This window comes from Pan troglodytes, chromosome 1 (genome assembly GCF_028858775.2).
Source record: "Pan troglodytes isolate AG18354 chromosome 1, NHGRI_mPanTro3-v2.0_pri, whole genome shotgun sequence".
NCBI lineage: Eukaryota > Metazoa > Chordata > Mammalia > Primates > Hominidae > Pan > Pan troglodytes.
Window position 1 is genome coordinate 168410043 of NC_072398.2, and position 12903 is coordinate 168422945.

Here is a 12903-nt window from a genome sequence, read left to right on the forward strand (position 1 = left end):
ACACGAAAAGTGCATTTGCATTTCAGGCCCTTTGCTCTTCCCTCTGCTGGCAGTGCTCTATCACAAAGCCTGGTTCTTCATTTTACTCAGACCTCTACTCAAATATCACCTCACCAAGGAAGTCATCTATGATTATTCTAAATAGCAGCCTCTCCCACTTTATCTCTTTATTTTTCCTCATGTCATTTATCATTGACTTTGTATTTAAAATGTTTTTTGTTTATTTATTCTCTATAGAGTATAAACACTATGAGGGTAGGAACTTTGTCTGTCTTGCTCATTGCTGTCTACAAGTATTTAGAACAGTACTTGGCACATCATAGACACTCAGTATATATTTATTAGATTAATGAATAAAGACAGTAGAGTAAGAAATATGACTCTCCCTCCTCCCAATCTTTCATTCATTTTTCCAGGGACACATCTTTTCAGTGATGACTTTTTCATGTGACTTTGTTATATAGAAAGGTGGCCATTTGTCAGAGAGCATTATGTTTCAAAGGAGATGTTTTAAAAGAAAATATATTTTTGTTGAAGTTAAGGATTTGTTTTTACTTAATTGCAGTGCAAGTTCAGCTTTCTAAAGGGAGACTCATGATTTTCTTCTAGCTACCATACTGTATATGCTCACAGATCAAGAATATGGTGATAATTTGGATTTGACTGTAGACATATAATATAGCTGCTTGATATGTGAAATAAGCCACCTGATTAAGAGCCAAAACTTTTGTAAACAGTTGACCCTTAAACAACATGGCAGTAAGGGGTGACATCCCTCCTCCCTAGCATGCACTTGAAAAATCCACGTATAACTTTTGACTCCCTAAAAACTTAACTGCTAATATAATAGCTTACTGTTGACTGAAAGCCTTACCAGTAACATAAACAGTTAATTAGCATGTATTTTGTATGTTAAATGTATTATATACCATATTCTTAAAGTGATATAGAGGAAAGAAAATGTTCTTAAGAAAATCATAAGGCACAGAAAATATATTTACTATCACTAAGTAGAAGTGGATCGTCATCAAGGCCTTCATCCTCATTGTCTTCATGATGGGTAGGCTGAGGAGGAGGAGGAAGAGTAGGGATTGGTCTTGCTATCTTAGAGGTAGCAGAGGCAGAAGAGGTGGAAGGGGAAGCAGGCACACTTGGTGTAACTTTACAGAAATACATCATAATTTCTGTCTGACATTTTTGCTTTTTCATTCCTCTAAAAATATTTCCAGAGCAGGATGCAGTGGCACACCTGTAATCCCAGCTTCTTGAGAGGATCACTCGAGTTCTGGAGTTCGAGGCTGCACTTTGCTGTGGTTGTGCCTTTGACTAGCCAGTGCCCTCCAGCCTGGGAAACATAGCAAGACCCCATCTCTTTTAAGAAAGTGTTTCTGGCCAGGTGTGGTGGCTCATGCCTGTAATCCCAGCACTTTGGGAGGCCGAGGTGGGCAGATCACTTGAGGTCAGCAGTTCAAGAACATCAGGGCTAACATGGCAAAACTCCTTCTTTACTAAAAATACAAAAAATTAGCCAGGTGTGGTGGCGGGCACCTGTAATTCCAGCTACTTGTGAGGCTGAGGCATGAGAGTCGCTTGAACCCGGGAGGCAGAAGTTGACAGTAAGCCGAGATTGTGCCACTGCACTCCAGCCTGGGCGACAGAGTGAGACTCTGTCTCAATATAAAAAAAAGAAAAAAAAATTTCTATGTGGTGCCAATCTTTATTCATTTGTTTTAGTTTCAGTGCCCTTAGCACAGATGGGTCCATGTTTTAAAAGAAGTCAAAAGCAGTCTTGAATAACCCTTCTGCCATGTTGTATAATGTCAGTTTGTTTTCTGACACTGTTTCTTCTATGTTTGCTGCCTCAATGTCTGGCACTGGTTTAAAAGCACTCATCTCCATCAAGTCTTCTTCTATTAATTCCTCCAGTCTGGTGTCTATGAGCTCGTGAGTTTCTCCTTGGAAATCTGTACCCCTCACTTTTTTTTTTCCTTTTTGCCATATCCACGATTTATTTCATGATTTTCTTGATTGGCTCTGTCATAAAGTCTGTGAAGTCATGACAACCTCTGGACACAGTTTTCTCCAGCAAGAATTTATCGTTTCAGGTTTGATGGTTTTTATTAGAACAATGATAGCATTTTCAGTGGTATAATCCTTCCAAACTTTAATGATGTTCTATTTATTGGGGTTCTCTTCATAGCATTCACACTCCTTTCCGTAGAGTACCGTGTGTGATGAATCTTAAAGATCCTTATGACTCCCAATCTAGAGGCTGAATTAGAAACATGGCATTTAGGGGCAGGTAGAAGACTCTGATGCCTTCTGTGTTGAACTCATGGGGTTCTGGGTGGCCAGTGGCATTGTCTAATATCAAAATAACTTCAAAATGCCGTTCCTTACAGCCAAGGTACTTCCTGACTCCTCCCCTTTTCCATACTCTTCTTCCTTGTAACTGTATAAAATTAGGATTTTTAAAAATTATGGTAAAAATGCTTGGCATGGTGACTCATACCTATAATCCCAGTGCTTTGGAAGGCTGAGGTGGGAGCAGGAGTTCGAGTTTACAGTGAACCTTGATTGCACCACTGCACTCCAGCCTGGGTGACTGAACAAGAACCTGTCTCTTCAAAATAAATAAATAAATAAAAATATTATGGTAAAAAATGTATAGAACATAAAGTTTATCATTTTAATTTTAAGTGTACATTTCTGTAGCCTTAAGTATATTCACAGTGTCCTGAAAACAAGCCTTTTAAAATTACTTTTAAAATGAAGTATTTGTATGCCAAAATACGACATTATTTACTTTATTTTATGAATTTAACAAAAAGCTTATGGCATTGTTTTACTAAGATTTAGTGTTTCTGCTATATGTAGTTCCTATTTCATTCACTTTCTCTGCTTTATAATATTATTCAGTTCTTACCTCTTTGAAATCCATTCTCACAAAATAAAGCAATTTTAAAATTAAAATTAGGTGGTTTCATTCTATTGCTTATGATCAAATAAAACATTTCTCTGGCTTTTTCTTGCACATAGACATAATCCAAGTATTTTTTCACATGACCTACAAATCTCTGAATGATTTGGTCTTTTCCACTTCTCCAGCATCATCGTCTACAATCATTACTACATCCCTTTCTCTCTGCACTGACAGCTTCTTCCAAGCTTTTTTCTGCCTCCAGCCCTTTGAATTTTCTCTTTTCTTTTCTTGATCTTGACATAGCTGAGTCTTTTTCTTTATTAAAATTGTAGACACAGCAGCATTTCCTCAAAGAAGTCTTTCTTCACTGCATGAATTTGCAACCTTTCCCTCCTCCATGCTGCTGATACACACTCTGTTTCTTTTTAATTCTGTTTTATTTACTGAACAACATAGCCACAATCCAACTCTGTATGTAGGTAATTGTGTAGGAATAATTTATATACCAAATTTAGCAAAGTTAGCTCTCAGAAGAGGTGTGCGATTATGAAGGGATTTTTGTTATTTTTTTAAAAATCTATATGCTTTTGAACGGCAATAGAGCATAATCTTCTAAGGCTTTAATCCTGGCTCCAACACTTAATTGTGTCACCCTGGGCAAGTTTCTTAATCTCTCTGCTATGGAACAGATTGTTTCCCCCCAAAAAATCATATGTTGAAGCCTAACCCTCAATGTGATGGCATTTTGAGATGGAGTCTTTGGAAGGGAATTGGGTTTAGACAAGGTTATAAGGGTGGGGCCTTCATAATTGGATTAGTGCCCTTGTAAGAAGAGACCAGAGAGCTTGACATCCCCTCTCCCCCAGTGTGGGTATACAAGCAAGAAGGTGGCCATCTGCAACCCAGGGTGAGAACCCTCACCAGAAACTGACCATGCTGGCACCTTGATCTTAGACTTTCAGTCTCCAGAACTGTGAGAAAATAAATATCTGCTGTTTAAGTCACCTGTTTATGGTACTTTGTTATGGCAGCCTGAGGTGACTAAGACACTTTCTGTGCCTCAGTTTTTTCATCTGTAAAATGAGAATAATTAAGACTTACAGTAATTGGTTGTATTGATGATTGAATGATATAATAACATGGAGAGCATTTGGAATAGTGCCAGGCACTTGGAAAGTGCTACGGAAGTGTTTGCTACTATTACACCATTGCTATTGCCATTGCTTATTAGAATATTTTAAGATAAAAGACATTTTTCACTTTAGCATGAATCGAAATTACCTAGAGGGTTTGTTGTAACACTGATTGTTGAACCTTATTTCCCGAGTTTTTGTGACAGTCGATCTAGGTTGGGGCTTGAGTATTTACATGTCTAACAGTTTTCAGATAATGTTTGTGCTGCTGATTCTCAGACCAGACTTTGAGAACTGTTATTTTTTATTTATTTTTAAGTTCTGGAGTACATGTGCAGGATGTGCAGGTTTGTTACATAGGTAAACATGTGCCATGGTGATTTGCCGCACCTATCAACCCATCACCTAAGTATTAAGCCCAGCATGCATTAGCTATTTTTCCTGATGCTCTCCCTTCCCCACACTCCCCCCAACGACAGGCCCCAGTGTGTATTGTTTCCTTCCCTGTGTCCATGTGTTCTTATTGTTCAGCTCCCACTTATGAGTGAGAACATCCAGTGTTTGTTTTCTGTTCCTGCATTAGTTTGTTGAGGATAATGGCTTCCAGCTCCATCCATGTTCCTGCAGAGAACATGATCTCATTTCTTTTTATTGCTGCATAGTATTCCACGGTGTATATGTACCACATTTTCTTTATCCAATCTATCATTGATAGGCATTTGGGTTGATTCAATGTCTTTGCTATTGTGAATAGTGCTGCAATGAACATACACATGCATGTGTCTTTATAATAGAATGATTTCTATTCCTTTGGGTATATACCCAGTAATGAGATTGCTGGTTCGAATGGTATTTCTGGTTCTAGGTCTTTGAGGAATCTCCACAATGTTTTCCACAATTATTGAACTAATTTACCCTCCCATCAACAGTGTAAAAGTGTTCCTATCTCTCTACAGCTTCACCAGCATCTTTTGTTTCTTGACTTTATAATAATTGCCATTCTGAGTGGTGTGAGATGGTATCTCATTGTGGTTTTGATTTGCATTTATCTGATGATCAGTGATACTGAGCTTTTTTTCGTATGTTTGTTGGCCACATGAATGTCTTCTTTTGAGAAGTTTCTGATCATGTCCTTTGCCCACTGTTTAATGGGGTTGTTTTTTTCTTGTAAATTTGTTTAAGTTCCTTGTAGACTCTGGATATTACACCTTTGTCAGATGGATAGGTTGCAAAATTTTTCTCCTATCGTGTAGGTTGTCTGTTCACTCTGATAATAGTTTCTTTTGCAGTGCAGAAGCTCTTTAGTTTATTTAGATCCCATTTGTCAATTTTTGCTTTTGTTGGAATTGCTTTTGATGTTTTTGTCATGAAATCTTTGCTTGTGCCTGTGCCCTGAATGGTGTTGCCTAGATTTTCTTCTAGGGTTTGTATAGTTTGGGGTTTTACATTTAAGTCTTTAATCATCTTGAGTTAATTTTTGTATAAGGTGTAAGGAAGGGGTCTAGTCTCAGTTTTCTGCATATGGCTAGCCAGTTCTCACAGCACCATTTATTAAATAGGGAATCCTTCACCCATTGCTTGTTTTTGTCAGGTTTGTTGAAGATCAGATGGTTGTAGGTGTTTGGTCTTATTTCTAAGTTCTCTATTCTGTTCCATTGGTCTATGTGTCTGTTTTTGTACTAGCACCATGCTGTTTTGGTTATTGTACCCTTTCAGTATAGTTTGAAGTTGGGTAGCGTGATGCCTCCAGGTTTGTTCTTTTTGTTTAGAATTGTCTTGGCTGTGTGGGCCTTTTTTTGGTTCCATGTGAATTTTAAAATAGCTTTTTAAAATAGTTCTGTGAAGAATGTCTACAGTGGTTATATGGGAATAGCATTGAATGTATAAATTACTTTGGGCAGTATGGCCATTTTCACAATATTGATTCTTCCTATCCATGAGCATGGAATGTTTTTCCATTTGTTTGTGTCCTCTCTGATTTCCTTGAGCAGTGGTTTGTAGTTCTCCTTGAAGAGGTCCTTCACTTTTCTTGTTAGCTGTATTCCTGGGTATTTCATTCTCTTTGTAGCAATTATAAATGGGAGTTCATTCATGATTTGACTCTTTTCTTGTCTGTTGTTGGTGTATAAGAATGCTTGTGATTTTTGCACATTGATTTTGTATCCTGAGACTTTGCTGAAGTTGCTTATCAGCTTAAGAAGCGTTTGGGCTGAGACAGTGGGGTTTTTCTAGATAGAGGATCATGTCATCTGCAAACCAAGACAATTTGACTTCTTCTCATCCTATTTAAATACCTTTATTTCTTTCTCTTGTCTGATTGCCCTGGCCAAAACTTCTAATACTATGTTGAATAGGAGTGGTGGCTGGGTGCAGTGACCCATGCCTATAATCCCAGCACTTTAGGAGGCCAAGGCAGGCAAATCACTTGAGATCAGAAGTTCAAGACCAGCCTGGCCAACATAGTGAAACCCCGTCTCTACTAAAGATACAAAAATTAGCCAGACGTGGTGGTGGCATGTGCCTGTAATCCCAGCTACTAGAGAGGCTGAGGTGGAAGAATCGCTTGAACCCAGGAGGTGGAGGTTGCAGTGAGCTGAGATCGTACCACTGCACTCTAGCCTGAGTGACAGAGTGAGTGAGACTCTGTCTCAAAAAAAAAAGGGGGGGGGAGGGGGGAGAGTGGTGAGAGAGGGCATCCTTGTTTCGTGCCAGTCTTCAAGGGGAATGTTTTCAGCTTTTGCCCATTCAGTATGATATTGGCTGTGGGTTTTTCATAAATGGCTCTTACTATTTTGAGGTATGTTCCTTCAATACCTAGTTTATTGAGAGTTTTTACATGAAGTGATACTGAATTTTATCAAAGACCTTTTCTGAGCCTATTGAGGTAATAATGTGGTTTTTGTCTTTAGTTCTGTTTATGTGACAGATTACGTTTATTGATTTGCGTGTGTTGAACCAGCCTTGCATCTCGGGGTTGAAGCCTACTTGATCATGGTGATAAGCTTTTTGATGTGCTGCCAGATTTGGTTTGCCAGTATTTTATTGAGGATTTTTGCATTGATGTTCATTAGGGATATTGGCCTGAAGCCTTCTTTTTTTGTTGTTCTTTCTTTGCCAGGGTTTGGTATCAGGATGATGCTGACCTCATAAAATGAGTTAGGGAGGAGTCCTTTGCAGTTGTTTGGAATAGTTTTAGAGGAAATGGTACCAGCTCTCTTTGTATCTCTGGTAGAATTCAGCTGTAAATCCATCTGATCCTGGGCTTTTTTGGTTGGTAGGCTATTTATTACTCCCTCATTTTCAGAACCTGTTATTGGTCTATTCAGGGATTCAACTTCCTGGTTCAGTCTTGGGAGGATGTATATGTCCAGGAATTTATCTGTTTCTTCTAGATTTTCTAACTTACTTGCAGAGAGGTGTTTGTAGTACATTCTCTGATGGTCGTTTGTATTTCTGTGGGGTCAGTGGTGGTATCCCCTTTATCATTTTTTATTGTGTCTATTTGATTCTTCTCTTTTTCCTTCTTTATTAATCTAGCTAGTAGTCTATTTTATTAATTTTTTTCAAAAAAAAAATCTTCTGGATCTGTTAATTTTTTGAAGGGTTTTTTGTGTTTCTGTTTCCTTCACTTCTGCTCTGATCTTGGTTATTTCTTGTCTTCTGCTAGCTTTGGGTTTTTTGTTGTTGTTGTTGTTGGTTCTCTAGTTCTTTTAGTTGTGATGTTAGGATTTCACTTTGAGATCTTCCTAGCTTTTTTTTTTTTTTTTTTTTTTTTTTTTTTTAGGCAGGGCACAGTGGCTCACGCCTGCAATCCAAGCACGTTGGAATGCTGTGGCAGGGGGATTACTTGAGGTCAGGAGTTTGAGACCAGCCTGGCCAACATGGTGAAATCTCATCTTTACTTAAAAAAAAAAAAAAAAATTAGCCTGGCATGATGGCACGTGCCTGTAATGCCAGCTACTCAGGAGACTGAGGCAGGAGAATCACTTGAACCTAGGAGGCAGAGGTTGCAGTGAGCTGAGATCGTGCCACTGCACTCCAGTCTAGGTGACAGCGAGACTCTGTCTCAAAAAAAAAAAAAAAATCTTTCTAGCTTTTTAATGTGGGCATTTTAGTGCTACAAATTTCCCTGTTAACACTGCTTTAGCTGCATCCCGGAGATTCTGGTACATTGTCTTTTTGTTCTCATTAGTTTCAAAGAACTTCTTGATTTCTGCCCTAATTTCATTATTTACCCAACAGTCATTCAGGAGCAATTGTGCAATTTCTGTGTAGTTGTGTGGTTTTGAGTGAGTTTCTTTGAGTTCTAATTTAATTTCTCTGTGGTCTGAGAGACTGTTTGTTATTATTTCAGTTATTTTGCATTTGCTGAGGAGTGTTTTACTTCCAATTATGTGATCAGTTTTAGACTAAATGCAATGTGACACTGAGAAGATTGTATATTCTGTTGTTTTGGGATGGAGAGTTCTGTAGATATCTATCAGGTCCACTTGTTTTAGAACTGAAGAGAACTGTTATTTTTAAAGAAATTTTTAAAAGCTGAAAACAAGTGTTTTAGATTGAAAGAGCTAATAGTGTTTATTGCTTTGATGGGTTTCAACTTACTCTGCTGGCTTTTTTTTTTTTTTTTCAAAAATGTTTCAGAATCTTTATTTTTTGCCTCAGAGATGTTGAATTTCTTTTTATTTATATATTTTTATGATACTTTAAGTTCTGGGGTACATGTGCAGAACGTGTAGTTTTGTTACATAGATATACATGTGCCATGGAGGTTTATTGCACCCATAAACCTGTCACCTACATTAGGTATTTCTCCTAGTGCTGTCCCTCCCCTAGCCCTCCACCCCTCAACAGGCCCCAGTGTGTGATGTTCCCCTCCCTGTGTCTATGTGTTCTCATTGTTCAGCTCCCACTTATGAATGAGAACATGTGGTGTTTGGTTTTCTGTTCTTGAGTTAGTTTGCTGAGTATGATGGTTTCCAGTTTCATCCATGTCCCTGCAAAGGACATGAACTCATCCTTTTTTATGGCTGCATAGTATTCCATGGTGTATATGTGCCACATTTTCTTTCTCCAGTCTATCATTGATGGGCATTTGGGTTGGTTCCAAGTCTTTGCTCTTGTGAATAGTGCCGCAGTAAACATATGTGTGCATGTGTCTTTATAGTAGAATAATTTATAATTCTTTGGGTATATACCCAGTAATGGGATTGCAGGGTCAAATAGTATTTGTAGTTCTAGATCCTTGAGGAATCACCACACTGCCTTCCACAATGGTTGAACTAATTTACACTCCCACCAACAGTGCAAAAGTGTTCCTGTTTCTCCACATCCTCTCCAGCATCTGTTGCTTTCTGACTTTTTAATGATCGCCATTCTAACTGGTGTGAGATGGTATCTCATTGTGGTTTTGATTTTGCATTTCTCTATTGATCAGTGATGATGAGCATTTTTTCATGTGTCTGTTAGCTGCATAAATGTCTTCTTTTGAGAAGTGTCTGTTCATATCCTTTGCCAACTTTTTGATGGGATTATTTATTTTTTTCTTGTGAATTTATTTAAGTTCTTTGTAGTTCTGGTTATTAGCCCTTTGTCAGATAGATAGATTGCAAAAATTTTCTCCCATTTTGTAGGTTGCCTGTTCACTCTGATGATAGTTTCTTTTGCCGTCCAGAAGCTCTTTAGTTTAATTAGATCCCATTTGTCAATTTTGGCTTTTGTTGCCATTGCTTTTGGTGTTTTAGACATGAAGTGTTTGCTCATGCCTATGTCCTGAATGGTATTGCCTAGGTTTTCTTCTAGGATTTTTATGGTGTTAGGTCTTATGTTTAAGTTTTTAATCCATCCTGAGTTAATTTTTGTTTAAGGTGTAAGGAAGGGTCCAGTTTCAGTGTTCTGCATATGACTAGCCAGTTTTCCCAACACCATTTATCAAATAGGGAATCCTTTCCCCATTGCTTGTTTTTGTCAGATTTGTCAAAGATCATATGGTTGTAGATGTGTGGTGTTATTTCTGAGGCCTCTGTTCTGTTTCCTTGGTCTATATATCTGTTTTGGTACCAGTACCATGCTGTTTTGGTTACTGTAGCCTCGTAGTATAGTTTGAAGTCAGGTAGTGTGATGCCTCCAGCTTTGTTCTTTTTGCTTGTGATTGTCTTGGCTCTGTGGGCTCTTTTTTGGTTCCATGTGAAGTTTAGTTTTTCCAGTTCTCTGAAGAAAGTCAATGGTAGCTTGATGGGGATGGCATTGAATCTGTAAATTACTTGGGGCAGTATGGCCATTTTCCTGATATTGATTCTTCCTATCCATGAGCATGGAATGTTTTTCCATTTATTTGTGTCCTTTCTTATTTCCTTGAGCAGTAATTTGTAGTTCTCCTTGAAGAGGTCCTTCATACCCCTTGTAAATTGTATTCCTGGGTATTTTATTCTCTTTGTAGCAATTGTGAATGGGAGTTCACTCATGATTTGGCTCTCTGCCTGTTATTGGTGTATACGAATGCTTGTGATTTTTGCACATTGATTTCGTATCCTGAGACTTTGCTGAAGTTGCTTATCAGCTTAAGGAGATTTTGGGCTGAGACAATGGGGTTTTCTAAAAATACAATCATGTCATCTGCAGAGATAATTTGACTTCCTCTTTTCCTATTTGAATACGTTTATTTCTTTCTTTTGCCTGATTGCCCTAGCCAGAACTTCCAATACTGTGTTGAATAGGAGTGGTGAGAGAGGGCATCCTTGTCTTGTGCCAGTTTTCAAAGGGGATGCTTCCAGTTTTCGCCTATTCAGTATGGTATTGGCTGTGGGTTTGTCTTAAATAGCTCTTATTATTTTGAGATATGTTCCATCAATACCTAGTTTATTGAGAGTTTTTAGCATGAAGGGGTGTTGAATTTTGTTGAAGGCCTTCTCTGCATCTATTGAGATAATCATGTGGTTTTTGTCATTGGTTCTGTTTATGTGATGGATTACGTTTATTTATTTGCATATGTTGAACCAACCTTGCATCCCAGGGATGAAGCTGACTTGATCGTGGTGGATAAGCTTTTTGGTGTGCTGCTGCATTCGGTTTGCCAGTATTTTATTGAGGATTTTCACATCGATGTTGATCAGGGATATTTTCTTTTCTTTTGAAAAGAAAATTCTTTTTTTGTTGTGTCTCTGCCAGGTTTTGGTATCAGGATGATGCTGGCCTCATAAAATGAGTTAGGGAGGAGTCCCTCTTTTTCTGTTGTTTGGAATAGTTTCAGAAGGAATGGTACCAGCTCTTCTTTGTACCTCTGGTAGAATTCAGCTATGAATCCTTCTGGTCCTGGACTTTTTTTGTTGGTAGGCTATTAATTACTGCCTCAGTTTCAGAACTTGAATATTGGTCTCTTCAGGGATTCGACTTCTTCCTGGTTTAGACTTGGGAGGGTGTATTTATCCAGGAATTTATTCATTTCTTCTAGATTTTCTAGTTTATTTGCATAGAGGTGTTTATAGTATTCCCTGATGGCATTTTGTATTTCTGTTGGATCAGTGGTGATATCCCCTTTATCATTTTTTATTGCATCTATTTGATTCATCTCTCTTTTGTTCTTTATTAGTCTGGCTTGTGGTCTATTTTGTTGATCTTTTCCAAAAACCAGCTCCTGGATTTATTGATTTTTTTGAAGGGTTTTTCATGACTCTATCTCCTTCAGTTCTGCTCTGATCTTAGTTATTTCTTGTCTTCTGCTAGCTTTTGACTTTATTTACTCTTGCTTCTCTAGTTCTTTTAATTGTGATGTTAGGGTGTCAATTTTAGATCTTTCCTGCTTTCTCTTGTGGTCATTTAGTGCTATAAATTTCCCTCTCCACACTGCTTTAAATGTGTCCCAGAGATTCTGGTACGTTGTGTCTTTGTTCTCATTGGTTTCAAGGAACATCTATTTCTGCCTTCCTTTCATTATTTACCCAGTAGTCATTCAGGAGCAAGTTGTTCAGTTTCCATGTAGTTGAGTGAGTTTCTTAATCCTGAGTTCTAATTTGATTGCACTGTGGTCTGAGAGACTGTTATGATTTCCTTTCTTTTGCCTTTTCTGAGGAGTGTTTTACTTCAAATTATGTGGTCAATTTTAGAATAAGTGTGATGAGGTGCTGAGAAGAATGTATATTCTGTTGATTTGTTGTGGAGAGTTCTGTAGATGTCTATTAGGTCCGCTTGGTCCAGAGCTGAGTTCAGGTCCTGAATACCCTTGTTAATTTTCTGTGTTGTTGATCTAATATTGACAGTGGGGTGTTAAAGTCTCCCACCGTTATTGTGTGGGAGTCTAAGTGTCTTTGTAGGTCTCTAATAACTTGCTTTATGAATCTGGGTGCTCTTCTATTGGGTGCATATATATTTAGGTTAGTTAGCTCTTGTTATTGCATTGATCCCTTTACCATTATGTAATGCCCTTCTTTGTCTCTGTTGATCTTTGTTGGTTTAAAGTCAGTTTTATCAGAGACTAGGATTACAACGCCTGCCTTTTTTTTTTTTTTTTTGCTTGGTAAATATTCCTCCATCCCTTTATTTTGAGCCTATGTGTGCCTTTGGCCATGAGGTGGGTCTCCTGAATACAGCACACTGATGGGTCTTGACTCTTTATCCAGTTTGCCAGTCTGTGTCTTTTAATTGAGGCATTTAGCCCGTTTACATTCGGAGTTAACATTGTTGTGTGTGAATTTGATCCTGTCATAGATGTTGAATTTCTTATCTAATTAGTGTTGAAATTTGGTAATGGGGATTTGAATTTATTTGGTTTTATTTTCTATACATGATAAAAAATGATAAAACCATAGGAAAGAAATCTCTTGTATTTTTCTGTTTTTTTGTTTGTTTTGG

General features: G+C 37.9%; 1 protein-coding gene across 18 annotated transcripts in view; it reads left to right on the forward strand.

Annotated features, from left to right (window-relative positions):
• The window catches only part of DOCK7 (dedicator of cytokinesis 7), a 233712-nt gene that overhangs the window by 111198 nt on the left and 109611 nt on the right, over positions 1 to 12903 (forward strand). The gene's annotated exons all lie outside the window — the stretch shown is intronic.